General features: G+C 37.3%; 1 pseudogene; it reads right to left on the bottom strand.

Moving 5' to 3' along the window:
• Window positions 1–14688: 14688 nt before the first annotated feature.
• On the bottom strand, window positions 14689–14782 carry LOC148371217 (U2 spliceosomal RNA; annotated as a pseudogene).
• Between the last annotated feature and the right edge of the window lie 9966 nt (window positions 14783–24748).

A 24748-nucleotide genomic window follows, 5' to 3' on the forward strand; every position in this document is an offset into this window, starting at 1 on the left:
TTTGCAGCTCTTTGAGACTATTTTTGATTAAGGGCTATACAAATGAACAAGTAACCAAACTAAGAAGGTTTATACTATATAGCATATTTTTCTTTTTATAACTACACATATACATTCTAAACTAATAGAGATATACATAGCACTAACATATTTAGTAATTAGAAGAGTACATCGCTTGGAAATAAATATATCCATTATTCTAAACGTATATATTTCTGAATTGCAATGTAGTTATAATAGTAGTTGCAGAGTAGTTCTTGCAGAAGCAGTGCTTATTGTGGAAGTAGTGATATTAGTAGTAATAGTAGTAGTAGTAGTCGTTGCATAGCAGTAGTAGTTAAGGTAAGATCTGGATTAGTAGTTGTTGCAGTGGTATGCAGAAAGTGAATGCAATGACTGTAAGTGTTGTTAAGGATTTGGGTATTTTGGGGTAGCACTTAAGATGTTTTATACGCTGTTTGAGTAAGAGTAGCTGTGGTAGTAGACATAGCAATATGAGTATTATGATTATGTTTTGGTTTAGTATTAGTTGTGGTAGTTGAGGTAATGTTTACAATAATGGCTGCGGTGACATGTGTATTAATAATGGTTGTAGTGATTGTAGTAGTTGTAAGCATTTTTTCTTTAATATATTGCTGTATTGAAAAAGGTATATTCATAGGAACTAAAACATTTTTTGTGTTTCTTTTTTTCTTTAATTTCTGAGATGAGTTTCACCTCCTCTATCGAAAATCGTATTCTTCTGTGAATTCGGATGCCTGTTCAGCACCATGGATAGCTCACCAATAGTGGTAAACTATGTTTGACATTAACTTGATTCACATGTATTGTTTGTTATTACAGTATTTCCTCACTGTATCACAGTTTACCTTATGCGGTGTCACTAATTTGCGGATTGTTGCTGTCTATTGCGTTCTGTATTCTGATTGGCTTTAACAGTACCCCTGCCCCTTTTCTGCCTGTGTGTCAATAGTTTTGCGTTCATACTTGCACACGTATGTGAAACAGCTTGAGGAACCTACATTATGTACACACACACACACACACACATTTTTTTGTAATGTCCGGTTTCCAATTTGATCTTCTACTGGCAATGGACTCTGGCACTTCATCACTTTTGCTGCTGCTGGACCTAAGTGCTGCTTTTGACACTGTGGACCGTAATATCTTACTAGAACGGTTGGAAAAATAAATTGGTCTCTCAGGAACCGTCCTCTCATGGTTCAGATCCTACCTCTCAGATAGGATGCACTGTGTTAAATATGGCAAAATGACATCTGAGCCCTTTAGTGTTACCTGTGGTGTTCCGCAGGGTTCAGTACGTGGCCCCCTTCTTTTCAGCATATATATGCTTCCATTAGGTGATATTATTCACAAGTATAATATCAGTTTCCATAGCTATGCAGATGACACTCAACTATATATTCCGTTGGAGGAATCTGCCACACTAAATTGTGGAAATTTGGAGGCTTGCCTCACTGAGATAAAAGAGTGGATATAACTCAATTTCTTGCGTCTTAACTCTGAAAAGACCGAAATGTTAGTCATTGGTCCATCTAAATGTCGTGGCTTGTTCTCAAAAACTGCCGTCAACATTGACAAATGTCACATCACCCAGAGTGACTCAATTGAAAATGTAGGTGTCATATTTGACCCGAATCCGTCCAATCAAACACACGTGAAGAACATTACTATAACTGCTTTCTTCCATCTTCGTAACATTGCTAAAATTTGTCCTATGCTGTCTTTGTCCTATGCGGGGATTATAACTCACGCGTTTGTTACTTCCCGTCTCGACTACTGTAATGCACTACTCTCCGGTCTCCAGCAGTCCAAAAACAAGAGTCTTCAGCTAGTACAAAATGCTGCAGGGAGGCTTTTAACTTAGACGAGAAAGTCTGATCACATTACGCCAATTTTAGCTAACCTGCATTGGCTTCCTGTTAGCTTAAGATGTGATTTCAAGGTTCTATTGGTATTATACAAAATCATACATGGACTTCCCCCCTCATATCTTTCAGATTTAATTCCCCCCTATGTTCCGCTCCGGAGCCTTTGTTCTGAAAGCACTGGTCTACTGGTGATCCCAAGAGCCAAGAAGATTTCCGCAGCGTTCTCCATCCGGGCACCGGTGCTGTGGAATGCTCTTCCCCCTGAGATCCGATCTGCAACCTCAGTGGAAATGTTTAAATCTAAGCTTAAAACACACTTCTACTCTGTAGCATATGAATAACCTATATTTTTTGTTGACAATATATTTGTATTATTTGCAATTGCAACATCCATTGCAGCCTGGTCATCCTGTAAGGAGGATTACCACATGTGCGGTCCCTTTTCAAGGTTTCTTCACTTGCCTCATGTTGAGGTTTTTGAGTTTTTCCTTGCCCTCATGTTGGTTTCAGATTGGGGGATGGTGTAATAATAGTCTGAAATAATAGTTTGTGCAATAACCTGTGCCGCCCTTTGAGACTGTGTGATTAAGGGCTATACAAATAAAAATGACTTGACTTGACTTTCTAGAAGTCATCTTGTCAATAAAACACTCCAGACTAAAAAAAAAAAAACCAAAAAAAAACATTCAAGGCCCTGAATGCAGAGGAAGATGCTTTTTATCGCCGACAAAGTTGGACTCTCGACAAGCTAAAGGAAGGTATAAGCAGTTTCATAACACATTTGTGTTTTCCAATAATGTCCACATGATAGCGACAACGTATCATCCAGACTAAAAAAGTGGATAGTGTCCTCAAAACCTTTTTATAAAGTTAAGTATTTTTATTTGTTCTTCGGAATTGTCTTTCCAAATTACACATTTTCACGCCACCCTGTTTTTTCAAAAGACATCTGGATGGTGGTAACTAAATATAGTCTTGGGTAAAAAAAAGCTAAAAGTGTCCTGAAAAAATGTCTACCCTGTTTTGGAATCAATAGTGCAATATAGGAGCAATATCATTTTAGAAATTATACTTTGAAAGTACAGAAGTTACTTTTAAAGTTTATTAACTACATTCCTTTTTTTTCGAACAAATGCTTGGGCTTGTTAAATAAGCTTTGTTCTTCAGTCTCAATGTATAATAGAGCATTTAATAAATACATAGATACGGGTTTGTACATTGCATATTTTGACATTGAAAGGTTGTTTTTTAAAAATCGTAAACCCCGTAAATTATGAACTCCTATTTTATTATGAAGTCGGAATCCTGTCACACCATATAACAGCAATACAAAAATATGTAGCAGCAACGATTAGAAATAGGTTAAAAACAAGTTAAAAAAAAACAAAAAAACGGGTAACCTGACTTGATGGAATAAATAGCATATACAATGTGCTTGTTAGCAAACCTCTGCAACCCATACAAGGGTTTGGAAATTATGCAGCGTTGCACGATCACCGTTGACCTGTATGCTTCAGGAAGCAGCTAGGTCGCACCTTTTTATTGTCCACGCAGCGCACACGCCCGCGTAACATGCATGGGCACGATTCGGAGGAGACCCCCTTGACCTGATTAGCCGACATCTGCTGTAAGCCTGCGGGAGGGCAGCAATGAGAGAGGTGGGGGTTATCATATATGAACGCTATATAAAGCCTAGACCGGGTCAGTACATTGGTACGTACCTCTTCATACAAGCTATATTTGTTTCAAGACCGTGCTTGTGGCAGGATTTACTCGCGTAACAAGTGAAATTCCTCAATATGAATATATACATTAAAATTAATTGGTCCGGTTTTGTTCTCCCAAAACCATCCAAGTGAACCTACGTTAGCCATAAAACAGATCGTCCTGATCACTTCAAACAAACTCAACATAATAAATACAGTAATAAAAGAAATAAAATTATATAAATGAAATAGAATGTGAGTTTATTATGAGGTCTTACCATGGAGGTAGATGTCGTAATGAGGCTGTGCACGTGGGGCATAGGAAAGGGGGAGAGGGGGGGTATTTGCCAAGAGGAGTGACTGAGAACACATACCCGTTTCTTTAGTATTTTATACGTTTTTCTTTTAATTTTAAAATTCTGTACACTTAATAACATTTTTTTTAATAACAGGGAACACTTGTAAAAAAACAAGACTGTTCTTGTATTTACCCTTTAGTCTCAAATCTGGATCATTTCCTTCTCTGGTACAAGACAAAAACGTAATTATAGATTGCTCATATCTTCACGGTATTCTACATAGTTTGTCTTAGTGTGAGTAAATAGTTGCCACGCAGTGTTCTTAAGCTTCAATATTGATTCGAATCACACTCATTAATAGGGGGAGCAATTGTCTGAGTTTGGCAGGTATGTAATCGAGAGACTATTGATAATACTTGACTACTTACTGTGCACCTCAGACTAAAGTTACTGTAACTTTAAATTAACGCAAACACAAAACTATCTATTAGCACTTTATTTTGCTTATCGTACTTTGCATGCGCAAACTCGTACGAGCTGATGCTGGAGTTGAGTAATCACAATCGGTAAGTGTCTTGAGCAGTCTCTAGTGGTAGCCTCTGGGGATGCTTGTGACCTGATTTTTCAGTTGTATGCAGAGCAAAATTGTACTTCCAAATAAACCTCATCTATCATAATTTTGGTGTTTTGAGGGTCTAGTATAGAGAGGTACAACTTATTTGATAAAACTTACAAGGAGTCTGTGCTTCATTTTGTGAAAAAAATTCTCCGTTGAGGCGCCAACTTCCTACTTGGTAGTTTTTTAACAAATTAAAATGTATCTATTATCATTCGCAGTCTCCTGAATTTCGGGCTTGGGTGGGACTTTTGTACAAAGCAGCGGCCCGTGAAGCTAACTAGCTGATCAAATGTGACAATTATGATGGCGCTCGCGGATACAAAACTCCCTCGCGGCTTAAGTCCATTGCATTGTGCCCGTTCCTACTGCCACCTTCTCTTTTCGTCCGCAGAGCCGCTTGCCCTTTACTCTCGCATGCAAGCGAAGTTTATACATAGAGCAATTTGTTTGTAGTCTTTTCTTATTTTTTTCCTCTTGTTTTGTTTTTGCATTCATGACTTAATATTTGGCTGTCCTCTTTGGGATTGTGAAAAAATATTTAAGTCAATCAGTGTAAGACAGGGTGAGTCGAACTTTGACAATGATCTTTTAACTGGTGGACAGTGGAAACATTAAGAATCATACACAGCCACACTTATTCTATATTTTCCCTGGGATATATATTTTTTTCTTTTCTTACCTTTCAAGTTTTCAAATGTAAAGGCCATTAAGATAATCCATTTAATTTATTTGCTGTATTATATAATACATGATTTATATTCCTGAAAATAACCAACCATTGAGTCACACAACCCCACTGTTCTTTTACCTCAATTCCCCAGTCACCCCAACCCCGAAGGTCTGTGCTTAACTTTTAGGAGACAGTCATTTCCCGACTGACACAGACGGATCGGAGTAGGGCCGCATGCCCCTGGTGGCCGGCACAGTCACCTCTGTCCATCTTCACTTCCCTCCTCTTCTTGACCATCTATCATACCTCCCCCCCATATATATATCTTCCCATTTCTCCACGCCGCAAAGAGCATCTGAAGGCAAGCATAGACCACATCTTTTATGAATCATTACGGGCCCCACCTGTTCACACGGCTGTAATTCGACTTGGCTGCCTGGTGCAAAGTATGAATGCCCACCAGTGTTGTACACGTCACTGACTAACAGTAATTTGTTTCAATTACTTGTTATTTCATTCAAAAAGTAAATCAGTTACCCCTCAGATTACTGGAACCCAAAAGTAACAAAATACTCTGAAATTAACCATTTAGTTACTAACTATCCTATTGAACTGCTTTAAAAAAGCCGAAAAACGGAGAAAATGCAAGTACATGTGTACACCGACATTTGGAAGCAGTGAAATCTTCATATGTAGTCAATTGTGCAATCTTGAGAGCTTGCAAACAAACACATAGCCGAGAAATTCCATATCAATTTTGTTTCCAGGCTTCAGACCACTCAAAGGTCACAATCTCTATTTTGGAGGAATGTCTATGACATTGTTTTTTTCTCTTCAAGCATGGTGTATTGCAAAAATAATTGTACAAATTAAAAAACCTACAATTAAGCATTCTTTTAGTAGCTAATGTTCTCTTACTCGGCAGCACGGCGGAGCGGTGGTTAGCGCGTGCCTGGCACAGTTCTTGGGTCATGGGTTCAAATTCAGCTACCAATCTTCCTGTGCAGAGTTTGCATGTTCTCCCCTTGCTTGTGTGGGTTTCTGCCGGGCACTCCAGTTTCCTCCCACATTCCAAAAACATTCATGTCAGGTTAATTGGCCGGTCAAAATTGTCCCTAGGTGTGAATGAGCGAGCGAATTGTCTGTCCCTGTGTGCCCTGCTGGCAACCAGTTCAGGGTGTCCCCAGCCCGGAGATGGCTGGGATTGGCTCCAGCACCCCCGCGACCCTACTGAGGTTAAGCGGTGCAGATAATCGATGGATGGATTTTCTTTTACTTGCACCATTGATTTTTTTGCCCTGTATTAGCGACAGCCCCCTCCCCAGGTCCTACGACACTGGCACAAACAGTATATGTGCATATAAGTTGACTCCCTGATTTCAGTGTATTATTTTAAAGTTGGAAATTTGTACAGTAGGAAGAATAAATTAGAATTTCTTTACTGTGACTGATATGCCACTACCATGAATGTATTTAACAATCATTGGACGTGATAATTAAATACAAACCGACACTACTGTTTCATGCATTACAACAACACAAAATGTACATATATATATATATATATATATATATATATATATATATATATATATATATATATATATATATATATAAATATAAATATAAATATCAATTTAAACACAAAACAATCTCACTTCCAGACCAGTATTTTAAAGTATGGCTGCTTTGTCTTGAAGCAAGACTAAGTTTGTGTGGGTCAATAAACAGCTCAAATAATACCATTCGATTTCTGTTTTAATAAAAGCATTTATATCTTTGCAAGTGTTTTTTTTTTTTTTTGGGGGGGGGGGGGGGGGGGGGTTAAATTATATTATATTGTGTTACACGCTTGGAAATAAAGTGTGCTATAACATCGACTGCTTTTTAATGTTAAAAGGTTGGGATGTATTTATGTATTTATAGAGTAGTTGAGTAACATACTTTTGCTCAAAATAGTAATGACAGTGGTTAGTCATTATCGAGAAAAGTAATTGTGTTGCAGAAACGCTATCCTTGGTAGCGTGTTAGTCCCGACACTGATGCCCACACGTACCCGGTTTATTTATCGCCCTATGTTTGGCAGTTATAAAAGGATCCACTTAATCTATTTACCTTAGTGGGCATTAATACAGAAGGTGGACAGGAAACAAATAATTTTGGGATTCACTGAAGGTGCGGTCGATAAGTCGTCGCCGTGCTTCTCTTGAGGCCAAGGCTCCCCGGGTATTGATCCAATCAGCACTGTTGATGAACACAATAATTAAGCCTAACTAGTGTGAGAAAAAGAGAACATATAATAAAAACTCTTTTAGACCCTTATTGCACTTATACTCTTCCACTGCCACTAACAACTATAGATGTCAATTTTCCTTTAACTCCTTGGCTGGCGTTTCATGGGTTAACAGCAGACTACAGTGCTCACCACGGGGTCAGAGACCGTGAATTAAATCCGGCCTGACAGTGGTGATGACGTTTGATCTGGCCCTAGAGGAGATGAGTTAGCAATTTCATGCCAACAGAAAACACCCATCACCTTTGGAGGACTACAACTGGCAGAGAAAGTGCCGCTGTTCCCATCACTTTGACGCTACGACAACAGAATAGAGATGAAGTCGCTGAGCCTGCTGTGATGTGAGGACAAAATAAATAGTTGACCAACCCAAATGCAGCAACACTTGACCCAACACTTGTACTTTAGTACTACTCTTATTTTCAGTTTTAACAGTATTATTTTGATTTTATTTTATTCGTTTATAACTTGATTCTTGCAATGCGTTTTACTCCACAGTCAGCCAAACTCACATCTAAAATAGCTTTATAAAAAACATTAAGACATTATTTGAGATTTGATTTCGGTTCCATACCTGCTAAAATATTTTTATTTTGTACTAGCAAGTTTGCAATTGTGCAAGTATAACGCAATGTGTTTATGTATTTATTTGCTATAATGTGTTGCTTTCACATGTTTTTAAAGGTTTATCATTATCAAGCTACATTTACTCAAGTTACAATTCTGCACTAAGGTTCCTGTTTATATGTTGTTCTCTCGACCTTAACTCCTTGTTCAATTGTCCTCCTCACAGCTGTGTTCACTTAATATCCAAATGCGTTTTCCTTCTATGACATATTGTCTTATTCTATTTATTAGTACTCTGTCCCCTTTGATCCTTGCTAGTTTGTTGTGTACCTCGTCACATCCCAAGTGTTCTTGTTTCATTTCTTTGTTCTCCCAGTGTACTCAATTGCTGACTGGCAACATCTTGTACGTTTGTATTCAGAAAAAAAACTGAAAACAATTGCTATTAGAAAAGACAGATTTAAGGAGTTACAAAACAGATGATTATTCTGCCAATCATGTTGCCGTTCTTTGATACCCACACAATTTATGATGGATCTGCCTTTTTGTAACGTAGAAGATTTAATTAAAAAAAAAAGGCTCAGGGGAGGGCTTTTATAACAGGTTAGTATTTATTCTTGAAAGTTCATGCTCCCCTGTTCTCCATGCAAGTTCAAAATCCATTAATTGTCTCTCTTTATTTTGGGTGTACACTAAACTGTAAAGTTATAATTTGTTGTACGAAAACAAAACAATAAGTAGTTCACAGTCAGGAAAACAACTGGAAAATGCATGGATTAAAGGGTTTTTAACATAATCCTATATTAAAATGCGGTAATGCCAAACTTGAGGCATTCTCACTACATCAAGTGTGAGAACAGTCCAAACAGAAAACATGTTCTAGGGGCAGTCTGAGTAAGCTCGGTTCCTCTAAAAGCTGTCACTCCTCCTCAACCATTTGCCCACCCCTGTTTCAGTTCGAAACTCCTTGATGCCTCTTCTACTGTCCGTTTAACACCCCACCACAACTCTCTATTCCCCCTTTCCCACTTTGTGTTTTAGCCCCAAGATGGGTCTTGTATAGGCTCTTAACTAAATGGAATCTTTGCTTTGAGAGCTGGGTCATGCCATAGACTGCATGCTCCAATAAGCATCGCAAACAGCAAAAGGCAAAGGCCAGCGCTGTTATTTCCCAGTCTGTTTGTGACTGCATATGAGAGAGTACACAAAAGGAGACAGAAATGTGGCAGAAATCACCAGTAATGTGTTTTTCCTCCAAAGCGTTTTGTTGCACAAATGTGATGACACAGCCCCCCCACCCTTACTTCCTTGTAATAAAAGGCTTTATAAACGGCACGCTATGGAAATTATGATGACTAGCTTGTGCCAGTGTATGCTTTTTGGCTGCATAATACTCTGAACAACAGCAGCATGCCTGCGCAACTCCCATTCTGGCTCAATTTTGAGCCTCCATTCATAATTCAGGCACTCGGTGTCTTTTAATAGTCACCCTCAATAGAATCACGACTGACAGAAAAAAAACAATAACAACTAAATTTGGTAAAACGAATAATCACAAAGATACAATTCGTTGTTAGTTATACGGATGCAATATGCACAAATTTGTTGCAACACAAGTACCATTTTTGTAACCCCTGCGTATACAAACAAAAATATATAAATATTTCTAAAAAACATTCAGAACAGGGTTTCACGTTGTGGTTGACTGCAGTAAGGATTAAATATTTACATTCCCTATCTACTGCTTTGAAAAGCACTTTTAATCACATAAAACAGGGTCAGTGTGTTTGGATCAAAAAGATAATATCGCTGCAGAGAAACACTGAAAATGAATTGGGAGCAAATAGCGGCAAGTCAAGTCACGTTTATTTCTATAGCGCTTAATCACAAAGAGTCTAAAAAGGTGCACAGAGCACATATTATTGCAAACCACAGACAGTTTTTACACCATACCCTGATCTAAAACCTACATGAGGGCAAGGAAAAACTCAAAAAGTACTCAGCATAGTATATATTGATATTAGAGCACTAAGTACCCCGACACTAAATGAATATCCACAAAGTAGGGGTTTACTTTTTGTGTGTTGACTCTTTCAAACGCATGAAAAACTGTTTGACATTTAAAATGCAAATCTGGTACTTTAAACATCTCCACGTTAAGGTACATTTCAAAGAAAAAGCTTCCCCCATAAAAGATGATTGAATGTTTTACGGTATAACGAGACATACATGTTTGTTACGCTTAGAAAATGATAAACTAAATATGAATTCTCGCGGGGCAGCACGGCGGCGCAGTGGTTAGCACTTGTGCGGCACAGTTCTGAGGTCATGGGATCAAACCTTCCTGTGTGTAGTTTGCATGTTCTCCCCGTGCTTGTGTGGGTTTCCTCTGGGCACTCCGGTTTCCTCCCACATTCCCAAAACATGCATGTTAGGTCAATTGGCCGGTCCAAATTGTCCCTAGGTGTCAATGAGCGAGCGGGTTGTCTGTCCCTGTGTGCCCTGTGACTGGCTGGCAACCGGTTCGGGGAGTGCCCTGACCACTGCCCGAAGATAGCTGGGATGGGCTCCAGCGCCCCTGCTACCCTACTGAGGATAAGCGGTGCAGATAATGGATTGAATGGATTGAATTCTTACGAATGTGGTTTGAAAAAAAAAAAAAAACTAAGAGTATTGCAATTACAGGATTGTTGGTGGGTACCATCAAAGGGAATTAGTGTAAAATTTAGTGCATCTTAGGGAAAACCTTGTCAAAACAATAAAATTAAAAAAAAATAAAACAAAACACAAATTATCACATGGAGTCTCTGTAGTTTGTGTTATTTCTTGAGCTTTGTAACACTCTACCAGTCCAACACAAATACATGTTTGCTGTATGTAGCTATAAACATAGGCGATCAAATAGAGCATACAGCTTATTGGTCCCCTTCTTTTGGGAGAAAAAGAAAATATTTACTCTGTCTGTAATATCCGATGGAATTGGATGGAACTTTTTTTTAATGGCAATAAACACCTATTTGAAAACATATTTGGTTGGCAATTTTGGGAACAAGGATATGAAATGTTGACTGTGTCAGCTTTTGAAGAAACCGTAAACTATTTATGGTGTGAAATCAACACCTTGAGATGAAGTACAACTGCTCATTTTCAGCAACCTCTTACTCTGTTTGTATTCACGGGTCGACCTTTCCTTTATTTGTAGCAATAAAAAACGCATTTGAATACATTTCTAGACGACAGTTTTGGTAAGGATGACAGAAAATGTTCACTTTGTCGGTTTTTGAACAAGACCCACACCACTTATGGTCAGAATTTAACACATTGAGAGAGTTAAAAATTCCTCATGATCCGCAACTTCTTACTTTGTTTGTATTTCCGTATGTCATGGTTGCCATGGCGCCCAATTGGCGCCAGCTGCAGCTCGTTAACATATTGGCTTTCTGTCTATGTTAACTTCAGCGCTGTCACACTTTGTCAGCCCGTCAACGAACTTCTGCCCTGCAAGACGTGGGTTTCGTCTCATTCCTGTTCCTGTTGGTATTTCCTGTCCGGTATTGTTCCCGTTTATTTTGTCCTGATTAATTTGGGTTTTCAGTTGTGTTTTCCGTCTTTTTTTTTTCATGTTTACCATTTTCTTCAGTTTTCGTTCCTGTCTAGTTTCTCCTGTTTATTTTCAATATCCTGATTCATTATCCATCCTGTCTGTCCTTTTAAGTCAAATAAGTCATGTTTATTTGTATAGCGCTTAATCACAAAGAGTCTCAAACGGCTGCACGGATCAAAGACTATTGTCCTGTCCGCTATCGACTCCATCTGTCCGATATCAACTCGGGCAATTGGAATCAATCTCGTCGGTCTCTGGCTTCCTGTCTTTCCATGCCAGACCGCTGCCTAACGTGCATGACTCCCCATTTCCCGTAAAATAAAAGGCTTGTGTGAGAACGTCACGCGTTTGGGTCCTGATCCTGTTCTGGTCCTTGACACCGTATGCAATTGGATTGAGCTCTACTTTATAAGTGGCAACAAAAAACATAATACAAAAACACATTTTTGAAAAAATGACAAAATGTTCACCTACGCTAATTGTGGTCGGACTTGAAAACCTCAAGAGAGTACATAAACCTTCAGTAGACAAGCCGCTAAGTTTTGAGGGAATTATTCCTCGTGTCATGCCATTATTTTAACTGGTTTGGATTTAGATCAGAACTAATACAAATATTACTAAACAGTCAATTTAAAGGCACTTGATACACTCATAATTTGAGATGTTATGACCTAACTACCAGTTTCCCCTTATCTTTTGGGTGAGAATCACGCATTTTCCATCCTAACACACGACAAAAGTCACATAAATCTGGGATATTTTCACTGACAAGTATCTATCTATCTATCTATCTGACACCTACAAAAAGATAACAGAAAAGAGCCGACTGTATGAAAATGGGTGCAAACTTTCCTTCACCCTATTCTGACAACAAGGGCACTTTTCAGGCATGTGCTACAGTATAGGACGTCAGGGTGGATGCAGCCTGCTGTATATTCTACCAACCCCTTTTAGAACTAAACCCAAATGTCAATAAGTACGAAGTGTTCCGGCATTATCGCTTGACGCATTCTCCGGAAGAAGCCTAAAAGCATTTTAACGAAATTGCGCAGGCCGGCAGTAGTTTCAGAAGCAGTTTATAGATTATTTATAAGAGAAACATCCATAGTGCTCTTGGCTGACTTAGACATAGCTGGGATAAGAATGGATGCAGCAGTCTTTTGGTCAGAACTCAACATTTTCTTTCAAATAGAATGGAACAAAGAAAAGCACATTTCGGGTTATGTAAAAACCTTGTAGCAAACGGCTACAGTTGGAGGTAAAGGAACCTGATTCATATAAATGCATTACGATTGTATCTCAGGGAAGGGGATACTATGGCCCAGTTGCCATATGTGGCCTGTCAGGCTTTTTAATCCAGTCTGCCGAGTATCAATAATAGAATAAAACCATGTGCAATAGTATGAAACAAAAACCATTTCTGATAATGAATCGCTTGATTTGGAGCCACTCTTTTCCCCAATGACCCCAACATTAAAATAGCTGGCTACATTTTTCTTCCCCTACTATTTTTATATGTTACATTTATTTTATCAATATATGTACATACTTCAATGCAAAACACAAAAAACAAACAAACAAAAAACAATTGGGTAATATATTTTGAGTTGTTCAATGCATATAAAATATGTTTTACTTTACTATACAGGTGCCACGTCCAGAATGAAATCAGGACCCAATTGCGTAAGTTTTACTACAAGTTTTACTGAAAGAAAGAGGAAGGGCTGTGTCCACGATCCGGTGCTCGCTGGAGGCAGGAGAAAAAGTGCTCTCGCAATCGGTTGTGATCCAAATATGGAAGTGAATCTTCCATAGTGGGCGATGGCGGTGTCAGGGACGGAAAAACAGGTCGAAAGCCATGACAGAAGAGCAAAAACGTGGTTGGGGTCAGAAACGGGTCGTAAGCCGGGACAGGAGAGCAGACGTGGTCGGGATGAAAAAACAGGTCGTAGCCGGAGACAGAAGGGGGGGGTCAGGAACGGACAGGTGGAAAAACAGGAGCAAAAACAGGACATGCGGTAGTCAGGGTCAAAAAGGCTTGCCTTGTATCAACACAGGTTCACAGACGGACTGACAACAGGAGAGTGACAGGCCTGGGTTTAAATATGGACAGGGAGCCAAACAGTGATTCACGTGATTCAAATCGTAATCATGACAACAGGGGGCATTATATGATACTCTTTCCTAGGTTCACTGCGTTTTTAATATTAAACACCTGCAAAGGAGATTGCATAGGATGCCATTTTGTTCATGGTTTTGACCATTATTAACTGATTGCATCATTGCCACTATTGGCTGAGCATCCTGTTGTTCATTAAAATATCCACATCGTTTAGAGAAAATCTGCGATTTGATAGAAATGTAAGGCTCAGGAGAGAGCTTTCATAAAAAATTGGACTTGTTATCTTAACTTCATATTGCACACTTTTCTCGTTACCTTTAGCAGATAGCAAACATAATATCTCTCTCTCTCTCTCTCTCTCTCTCTCTCTCTCTCTCTCTCTCTCTCTCTCTCTCTCTCTCTCTATATATATATATATATATATATATATATATATATATATATATATATATACATATATAAATATATATATATATAATATATATATATATATATATTTTTATATATATATATATATATATATATATATATATATATATATATATATATATACATATATAAATATATATATATAATATATATATATATATATATTTTTTATATATATATATATATATATATATATATATATATATATATATATATATATATATATATATATATATATATATATATATATATATATATATATATATATATACTAAGGAAGATGCCCTTGATGGCGATAGTTATTAGAAGGAAGTTGATGGGGGGATTTTGTAGAGGTTTATTGTTTTATATTCTTTATCAATTATCGTTATCCCGTAATTGGTCAAATCATAATACACTACAAAGTGAAGAGGCCGAGAAACTTGCTCCCAGCCGAGAAGCTGAATCAAGGTCCTAGCCACAGGGCTAAGCAGCGATCAGTGCATATGCACCGTTCCCGGAGGTACTGCAATACCGGGCCAATGCGCGGAGTGGATATAGCAAGCTCTTATTCCAGCTACCAATAGCAAAAATCAACTGAAGGGCATAGCTCCAGAACACAATCTTAGAACTACAGTCAGCATAGCTCTAGAACACAATCTTTTTTTGGTTTGAACAAATTTATTGACACTAATAACAGAAAACAATCATGACAATCTCAACAGCAATTAAGCACATTCACAATAGAACAACACCTTTACGGGATGTTTTTTTCGCAGGAATGTGTGATACATAGCGAACGTGATCCTACTAGCTTGTTGGTACCTTTCAAAGGCACGGTTTGGGATGAAAATTATATTATTATTATTAAAGCTTTGAAAACTCTCTCGGTGTACCGTCTTTCTTTGTAAATATGTGTAACCATGTATAATATGTATTTGCAACTGTATATTTTGTATTTATTTTAGAGATTTATTATGTTATGTGTTCTACGGACAAATCAAAAACAAGGGGCAGAACAAACAAGGGCTGATGGGAAAATGGGAAAAGCTGAGTTACCGGTAGATCTGTCTGTTGTCGCAGCGGACAATAGTGGATATATATTTTTCCCACCCTTAACTTTGGAAATATACATTTTGTTTCCTTGGATTACTTTTAACAGGTCCCCGACTTTACAAGTCTGCATCATACCTTAATCATGGGTATCATTTTCAATTCTTGATATGAGCTGTAGTTTTGGAATTATATACTATTGGACGGATTTATTGACAGACAAAAAAACAGTCGACTTTGGCCTGGACGGATCTGTTGACACTAACAAAGATAACAAATTTATGAATATGCTTGGTTGCTGTTAATATTGTCGAGAAGGATTGTTCAAACCTTAGATTGTTTGCTTGCTGCTATTAGTGTCAATACATTTGTTCAAACCGGATCTATTGACACTAACAGTTTTGTGAACCAAATGTTAAAAACTGTGGATCTGAATTTGTAGACTATGCTCTTAGGGATCATTTCTATAGTTTTTGACTTGTGGAATGTGTTTGTATACTATCTATGTAGTATTTTTGCAATAGGGAGATAGAATAAGAGCTTGCTCTGTCCACTCCACGCATCGCCCCGGTATCGGGTATCGCAGTACCTCCGGGAACGGTGCATTCGCACTGATCGCTGCTTAGCCCTGTGGCTAGGACCTTGACTCAGCCTCTTGGCTGGGAACATGTGTCTCGGCCCCTTGGCTTTGTAGCGTATTATGACTTGTCCAATATCGGATAATGGATAATTAATAAGAATATAGAACAATAAACCTTACAAACCCCCCACATTGACACTAACAAAGATGTTACATAACGAAATTGTGAATATGCTTGATTGCTGTTAACATTGTCGAGAAGGGTTGTTCAAACCTCACATTATTTGTTTGCTATTATTAGTGCCAATACATTTGTTCAAACCGAAGTTATAAAAAAAAGGTTAAAAATGTCAAAAAAAAAAATTAAAACGTCATATTGCCAGACATAACGAAATTGGGGGCGGCAGTAGCTCAGGAGGTAGAGCGCTCGTCTTGGGATCAAGGGATCCCAGTTCGAATCCCGGCTCGTCTGTGTTACATGTCGAAGTGTCCTTGAGTAAGACACTGAACCCCTAATACCCCCAATAAGCAGGTTAGCGCCTTACATGGCTGCAAGGCCGCTATTGGGAAATGTGAAGCACATTGTAAAGCGCTTTGGGAAGTCAAGCGCTATATAAATGCAGATCATTTCATTTCATTTCAATTGTGAATATGCTTGATTGCTGTTAAGGTTGTCGAGAAGGGTTGTTCAAACCTCACATTGTTTGTTTGCTGTTATTAGTGTCAATAAATTTGTTCAAACCAAAAAAAATGAAGTCATAGTTGTCGAACTTCCAGCCTAGCCCGGATTAAGCTTGTGACTGTGTCACAAGCTTTACTGCAGGCGCCCGCAGCTTAGACATGGGTGCGGCTTGTGTAAGTACAAAAGTATCAAATCACCTAAAGAGTAGTGGGTGCGGCTTATAGTCAGGTGCGCTCTATAATCCGGAATTTACTGTATATATATATATATATATATATATATATATATATATATATATATATATATATATATATATATATATATATATATATATATATATATATATATATATTTTATTTTTTTTTTTTTTTTTCTTTCTACTATTTTTTTTCTATTACAGTCAACATGAATGCATATACAATTAGATTCAGAATATATCTATATACAACGATAAACAAAGTTATCCTACCAAAGCAGTCAAAAAGCGCAAACAATGTGTTAAAGCAGTCATATAAATCAAAAACATACAGGCTTAGATCTTCAAAGTGTTCAATGTTGAAACCAAGCTCGGAGCCTGCTGTTGTGCGAACTGTTTGTTTGCCATGTTTCCTGCTGTCTGAAAGCCTCGGCCTAAGCTAGCTACAGCATGGCAGGAGGGTCGAAAATAGAATGCAAAACATAGGCATCCAATTTTCCACCAATAAGTTGCCTAACTGACATTGTGGGAGAATAAGAGTACTACGAACATAACTAAACCTAAAATATATATCATTTTGCTTGAATTCAGAATTTTTCTAAACAAAAAAAATACATATTAATATACAAATCAATGTTTTATAACACAGTGCAATAAATGCCTAACTACATATCCATTAATGCATATTGTCACTGTAGTTCTAAAATGACTTATCTCCATTTTGTTTTTCTATTTTTTTTTTGCATGAAGGTAAAGTTACCAACGTTAAAATATAATTCCATGTTTCAATATAATTTTGGTTAAATGGTGTAATGATGGACCAGAATAAAATTCTATGTAACATGAATTTGTAAATGTTTACATGTTTGTATATTGTATACATGCATATATTTGCTACTATTCTAAAAAAGCGTAGCTCCTTTTTTAGTCATTGTTTTGTTGTTGTTTTTTTGCGCATGAATATGTTTCCAATCAACAAAAGGTTAAAACAAATGATACATCTTTTTGAAGCTTCAATATTAGAACAATTGGATAGGACTACATTATTTCTCACGTACTGCCTCGGTATCAGATTTGAGTGTGTAGTACGTTTAGTCTGCTTTTAATGTTAAACACCTGAAAAATACGATTTTGTCGGATGCCAGTCCCTAATTTTGACTATATTATCACAATGATTTTCGTAGTTTTGATTATTATGAAGTCTTTACATCAAGGTCTCTATCAGCCAATCGTGTTGCTGTTTTCTGATTCCCACAGGGCGGATCTGCTTTCGTAACCTAGAAGATTTGATTTAAAAAAGGGTTCAGGGTACATCTTTTTTGACAAGGTCGGGCTTTCTTTTCTAAAGGCTTTTCTCCAGGCCCTCCTTGCCTATTCAAAAGCAACTGATAGTCCACTGCATCTTAGACTAATCAGTTTGTATCGAAAGATAGAAACATATCGACTAAACAATTTGTTTTTTTCTTGGCTTGGCACTAAGGGCTCTTCTGCCATTTTTTTTTCAACCTAACTCAACCAGCGAATCACCAAGTAAACCCACCCATTTTGTATTGGGATTTCGTCCTGTATTCTAGACATTCCGAGAAACCATAAAGGATTTTGATGTTTGTACAATTACTATCTGCATCATAGTCTAATGTTTCTACAGCTCGTTTATCTTAGTTTACTTCTATGAATTAATTGCTTCCAAAAATGTTCTCTCACTAGGCCTAAATATGACATAAAAACACACACGTAGTCGGCATGTTAAGACCACATTAATTTTTCACACCAGCCGCCTGCTGTTAGGTGCACCGCACCCATTTTTTTATTTTATCTTGTAGTTGCTAACTTACTCAGGTGGATATGCAATGAGGCTAATGTATGATTGATCGTTTCAATGAGAGACACTCCACTGCCCACGACTTTTTTATTTTTCTTGTCTACATGTTTAATGGGCCAGCCAGAGGCGGGCATACCGCTATGTCTCACATGTGTATGCCATTGTGAGGATCCAAAGTCTCGTCTTATGATAATGATGTATATTCTTTTCATGGGTGTGTTAATGTGCTATATCGGCATCATTTTGAAAATGCATTCAGGCTTTGAGTGCGACCAAGGAGGTTGCAGATGAGTCCCATGGCCCCCTCATCACATTACCTAGCTTCCACGCTATCTTAAGACTTACTTAGTTCAAAATAATGACTTTTATTTCCTACCGAGAATACCTTGAATAAGAAAGTTGTCCTTTAAGTCGTCCAAAGACCAGAATATTCGCGCATAATACCCCTCGGGATCACCTCCTTTTTTTAAGCTGGGATCTAATTTTTTGTTACTGATTACTCCGAATGGCTTCCAGTTTTCCTGGTTTTATTATTGGAAAAATGAGGAGGAGATTCCATAGGATGCCAATTACCTAATTCGACTACTATTGCACTCTGTTGTTGATTGGTCTGACATCATTTTTGATACAGGATAATCATGTTTTTGTGTTTTGATTTCCACACCCGAAGGGTTAATCCATTTTTTTATAACCATAAATATTTCATAAAAAGAGTAGGTCACTGGGGGTGGCAAAAACGAGGAATAACAATCCCCCTCTCCCTGTTTCTCCTTGTAAGTTCAAAATCCAATCATGTTTTCTCTCTCTATTTTGAGTTTCTACAAAAGTTTAGACTTATTAAACTATTGTGTTATTAACAGGTTTTAATCATTAGCAATAGGTTTAAGATAGCCTCACTCAACCACTAAAATAACATGCCAGTTGGAGAACAATTTTCCTAGAAAATCAAAATGACCCATCACATGTATAGAACCAGCCCACTATCTACTCAGGTGTTTTTAAGGGGCTACCATGTGCTTGCAGGCGGCACGTACTGTATTAGATCCCTGCTGTAGAGTATACATAGTTTAATTAATTAAACGTTTATCACATTTATTTTAAGTAAAAATCAATATTTATACTTCATAAAATATGAAAAAATAAATTGAAATTAAATAGAAAACATATATCGGTTGAATTCGAAACTAAATAATCTGTAAATGTAAAAAAAAGTTGAAATATATAAACAAAGTTAAAATAAGTTTAACTAAGGGTCCTGTAGGAACTTATTCATTAAAAAAATAACCATTACGTATTCAATTTAATATATGTTAAGTATAAGATCTAACTATCCGATCGATTATTCAAGAAAAACTGAATACTTGCCCATCATTTTAAATATTACTATTATTCAAAAAAATAAATAAATAAATAAATAAAAATAAAATATATAAATATATATATATATATATATATATATATATATATATATATATATATATATATAATTTGAACAAATTATGAGATATATATGTTTAAATTATTGAAAAATAAATACAAATTACATTAAAATATGAAAAAAGATACCATGTATGAACATCATAAATAAATAAGCACTACCTATGAAATCCCAAAAATATTTTCAAATAAATAAACACACGTTCGATCATATATCCAGGATGAAACCTGCACCGTCCATCTGCACCTGCATCACTAAGCTAAAATCTGGACTAACGACACAAAAGAGGAATGCTTTTTATCATATTACAGCAATTCCAACTACCACCTACACGCTTTTATGAATCTTCGATCTTCATGGCACTAAACTGCCGGAAACACCTTAAGTTTGGGCAGAAGTCAGGATTGTCATCCTGCACGCGTTGAGCGCTTTATAGTCGTCATTTCAGTTTAATCCCGCTTGCACTAAAAGCCCATAATGACTGCTTCCAAAGGATTACACGTGCAATAGATACATGCGTTTACTGGTGAATCTCTTTTCCATTTATGCTCCACTCCAGTCACTTATGTAATGCTGCCAGCAAAGGGGCTGCACCCAGGCATAAACGCAGGCAGTAGGGGTAGAAAGCAAGAGAGTGGAGGAAGGGAAGTGATGAGCGGAATTTCAACGAGGTTGCCTTGATGACTGACTGGAGTAATGTCTTGTTAACGCGACCGTTCTCAAGAGTAATATATTTTGACGTTTGTGTTTGGCAAGGTAAGGAATGAAGTGCTCTTTAGAAGTACTCGAAGTTTAGACTCTTGAGCTAAATTCCCAATTCATTATTGGTGTCTTGTAAAGCACTTGCAGTATGCTCCCAGAAAAATCTAATATAGTTCCATTTCAAAGTCAGACAGGTTTTTAAAGATATTTCCCACTTTGTCAACATGCAAAATGTGAGGAAGTAAAAAATGGTTCTTGCATCCATCCATCTGTCCATTATCTGCACCGCTTATCCTCGGTAGGGTCGTGGGGGTGCCGGAGCCCATCCCAGCTGTCTTTAGGCAGTGGGCAGGGGACACCATGAAATGGTGGCCGATCTGTCGCAGGGCACACAGGGACAGACAACTCACTCGCTCATTCACACCTAGAGAGAATTTGGACTGGCCAATTAACCTGGCATGCATATTTTTGGAATGTGGGTGGAAACCCTTTATTTTTTAGAAGATAACATGTTATAAAGACATCCTGTCTAATATGTAATGTCACCTGAGGAACATCGAAACACATTAAAGCGTTGTGTTATCATTGACATGATTGCTGATTGAGGGCAGCTCCGGCGGCTTAATTGGCGCCAACAGCCCGGACAGCTGATTATCTTTCAGATCTGATTTGCCCCTATGTCCCGGTCCGAAGCCTACGATCTGAGAGTGCCGGTCTTCTGGTGATCCCAAGAGCAAAGAAGTGTTCTGCTGGTTCGAGAGCGTTCTCCATCCGGGCACCGGTGCTGTGGAATGCTCTTCCCCCTGAGATCCGATCTGCAACCTCAGTGGAAATGTTTAAATCTAAACTTAAAACTCACTTCTACTCCATAGCATATAAATAACCTACTCTTCTCGTCGGCTGAAAAATAGTCTGTGTAATATAGTGTAATAATCTGTGAAGCCCTTTGAGACTCTTTGTGATTTAGGGCTATACAAATAAAAATAACTTGACTTGACTTGACTGATTGGTGGACACTCCCCTTTTAAACCCCCGGCTTCCTTTTGGTCGGATCGTTGCGAACTGTTGCATTCCGCCCAGTGAGCATTCCCGTCCGACTCAGTTTTTGCTGAAGCCTTTTCCTGCCGGATCTTCGTTATTGGCCTGTTTCTGGACCTGATTATGCCCGTTCTGCCTGCCTCCTGTTTCCTTACTCGTTACCCCTTTTACGAACACCACTTCACCTTTGATCTCCAGCCCCGGCTAACGACTCACTTTTCCCTCCTGTCTCCGTCCGACACGGAAGTGTCACTCCCGCCTCACTCGCTCCTGTTGTCCGTCAGTCCCCGGATCAAGCAAGCAAGCCTTACTCTCCCTCTCTTTTCAAATAAAAACGGAGAAACGTGCGCTATTGAGTCCTGTGTCCGTTTCTGGACTGTGACAATCATATTATATATATATATATATATATATATATATATATATATATATACCAGAGTTATATCCTACTAGTGGGAGGTGGCTAGCGTCAAGAACAGATTCACATTGCTGACTCTTTCTGGGTCATTAGGTGACCAACCCACCCCAATTCCAACCCCTACCCCGAAAGCCACTATATATATATATATATATATATATATATATATATATATATATATATATATATATATATATATATATATATATATATATATATATATATATACATATATATATACAACAACTGTAAATGCGTTTTAGGTGTGATAAATAAGTTAATTTTGAATATGTTTTTTTATCCTTCAACCTATAAAAATGATTAGTGGCATCAAAGCTTCTTATACACAAAATAAACTATGTTGGATATATATATATATATATATATATATATATATATATATATATATATATATATATATATATATATATATATATATATATATATATATATATATATATATATATATATACATATATATATACAACAACTGTAAATGCGTTTTAGGTGTGATAAATAAGTTAATTTTGAATATGTTTTTTTATCCTTCAACCTATAAAAATGATTAGTGGCATCAAAGCTTCTTATACACAAAATAAACTATGTTGGATATATATATATATATATATATATATATATATATATATATATATATATATATATATATATATATATATATATATATATATATATATATATATATATATATATATATATATATATATATATATATATATATATATATATATGTATACAACAATATTGAATTGAAAATGTTCCCATCACACAATTAGAGCCTTAAAAAATACTTTTAACAACATGTTTTCTTTTTTATCCATGCCCATTTTTGGTAATGGCCGTGTTTGTGTAAAATAACCATAAACATGCATGGGTCTACAATAAATGTTTAAAGGTGCAATTACTCATTCAAATCTGAATATTCTTTTTTTCATATTTGCCACCACTCAAAATCTACAATAGCATCAGAAATATCCATACACACAAGTTTTTTCTTTTTCTTTTTCTTTTTTTTTGGCTTCCATGGGAAGTAAAAGCAATACAGTGCCTTGGCCGAAACAAACTACGCTGCATGCATACATTATACATTATATGTATAAAAAAAAAAACCCTCATTGAAAAATTCCATTTAACACAATTGGGGCCTTGAAAGGGTCAATATTTTATACCACCAAAAACATGTGTATGCATTCCTGCGTTTGACAATGGCCGTTTGTTTGTATAACAACCCTAAACATACACTGTTCTACAATAATTTTAAATGTTTTCAGGTGCGATAACCAAGTCATTTCTGTTTTTGTTTTTTGTTGTTTACCTTCAACCACTTAAAATGTTCCATGGCATCAAAGCTATCCATACAACCAAGTGCAGATTTTCATTTTATATCTATTTTGACGAAAAACTCCTCATCAAGCAACGCAAATGGCATCTCAAGGCTGCTGATCCTGGCTACTGCATAAAACGTAGGGAAAGGCGTGGGAACTCATGCCGGGATGTGAAACCACTTCCTTGGTTGGATGTCACAACACATTTTTTTTCGAGCTCCATATTTTATGATCAGCGCTGCATGATGGATCTTGGTACTACCCGACCTCATCATCCGAGGCTCCCTCCTCTTCTTCCCAATTGGAGCTGTCTTCCTCAGTGTTGTCATTCACAGGCTGATTATCAGGCAAAAAAAACCCTTGCCGACTCATGTTCTAAATTTTTAGCTACCAAAATTGCTTGAAGGGCTATCCCTTAACCACTAAGGTTGTAAGGGCACCATTTTCTGTGGTGTGTCTTTGGCAAGTACAGCCTGGTAGCACCCGTCCCTCTCCAGACCAACAAATGTTTCCACTTGGTCTTGAACCGGGGACCTTTTTCTTGTTAGACGAACTCAAAAGACCACTCAAAAGATAATTATATTTTTGTTAAAAAAAACTCTGCCAGTTGTGTATGGAGTGCCAACCAGAAGCACACAAAATATGAAGTCCTCGGCATACTAACACTAACACTAGCCAGACAAAAATATACTGACACGTGTGGCGAAAAACAAAAAGAGCCACAATCGCCTACCTAAAGGGAGGAAAAGGCAAACAAGGAACAAACACAGGCAACAGCATCCAGAACACCGACACAGAAAACCGTAACCCGGTACGCAGGCCAATCAGATGATGATCAAGCTGAGTAGGTACGTAGGTGGTTGAGTAGGTAGGTATGTATGTGGGTAGGTAGGTAGATATATAGGTAGTTATATAGGTAGATAATTAGGTAGGTGCATTTGTTTGTAAATTGGACTGTGCCTCAAATGACAAGAACCTCACTGCGCGTCATTGATCAACTAATTTCTTAAAAATAAGAGGTCGATAATAAACTTTCATTTACTTCTTTCTTCCTTGCCCGGAGAAGCGCCCACTGGGAATGACCGAGAGTACTTCGTCATTGATTCATGAGGTCCCATTACCCCTTTATTACTGTAAGTATCAATGAATAATTGTTTGTAAACACGGCATCGGGTTGCTGAGAACAGTGTTAGGTCCACCTCATACATCATCGGACCAATACAAGGAGCAAAGACAATGAAGTATGGCAAAGATATTAGTTAGAAACCTCTTTTGTTGGTAATTGTTTAAACCCCA

Source organism: Urocampus carinirostris, chromosome 2 (genome assembly GCF_059441175.1).
Source record: "Urocampus carinirostris isolate Australia breed hairy pipefish chromosome 2, RoL_Ucar_1.0, whole genome shotgun sequence".
Classification (NCBI taxonomy): Eukaryota; Metazoa; Chordata; class Actinopteri; order Syngnathiformes; family Syngnathidae; genus Urocampus; species Urocampus carinirostris.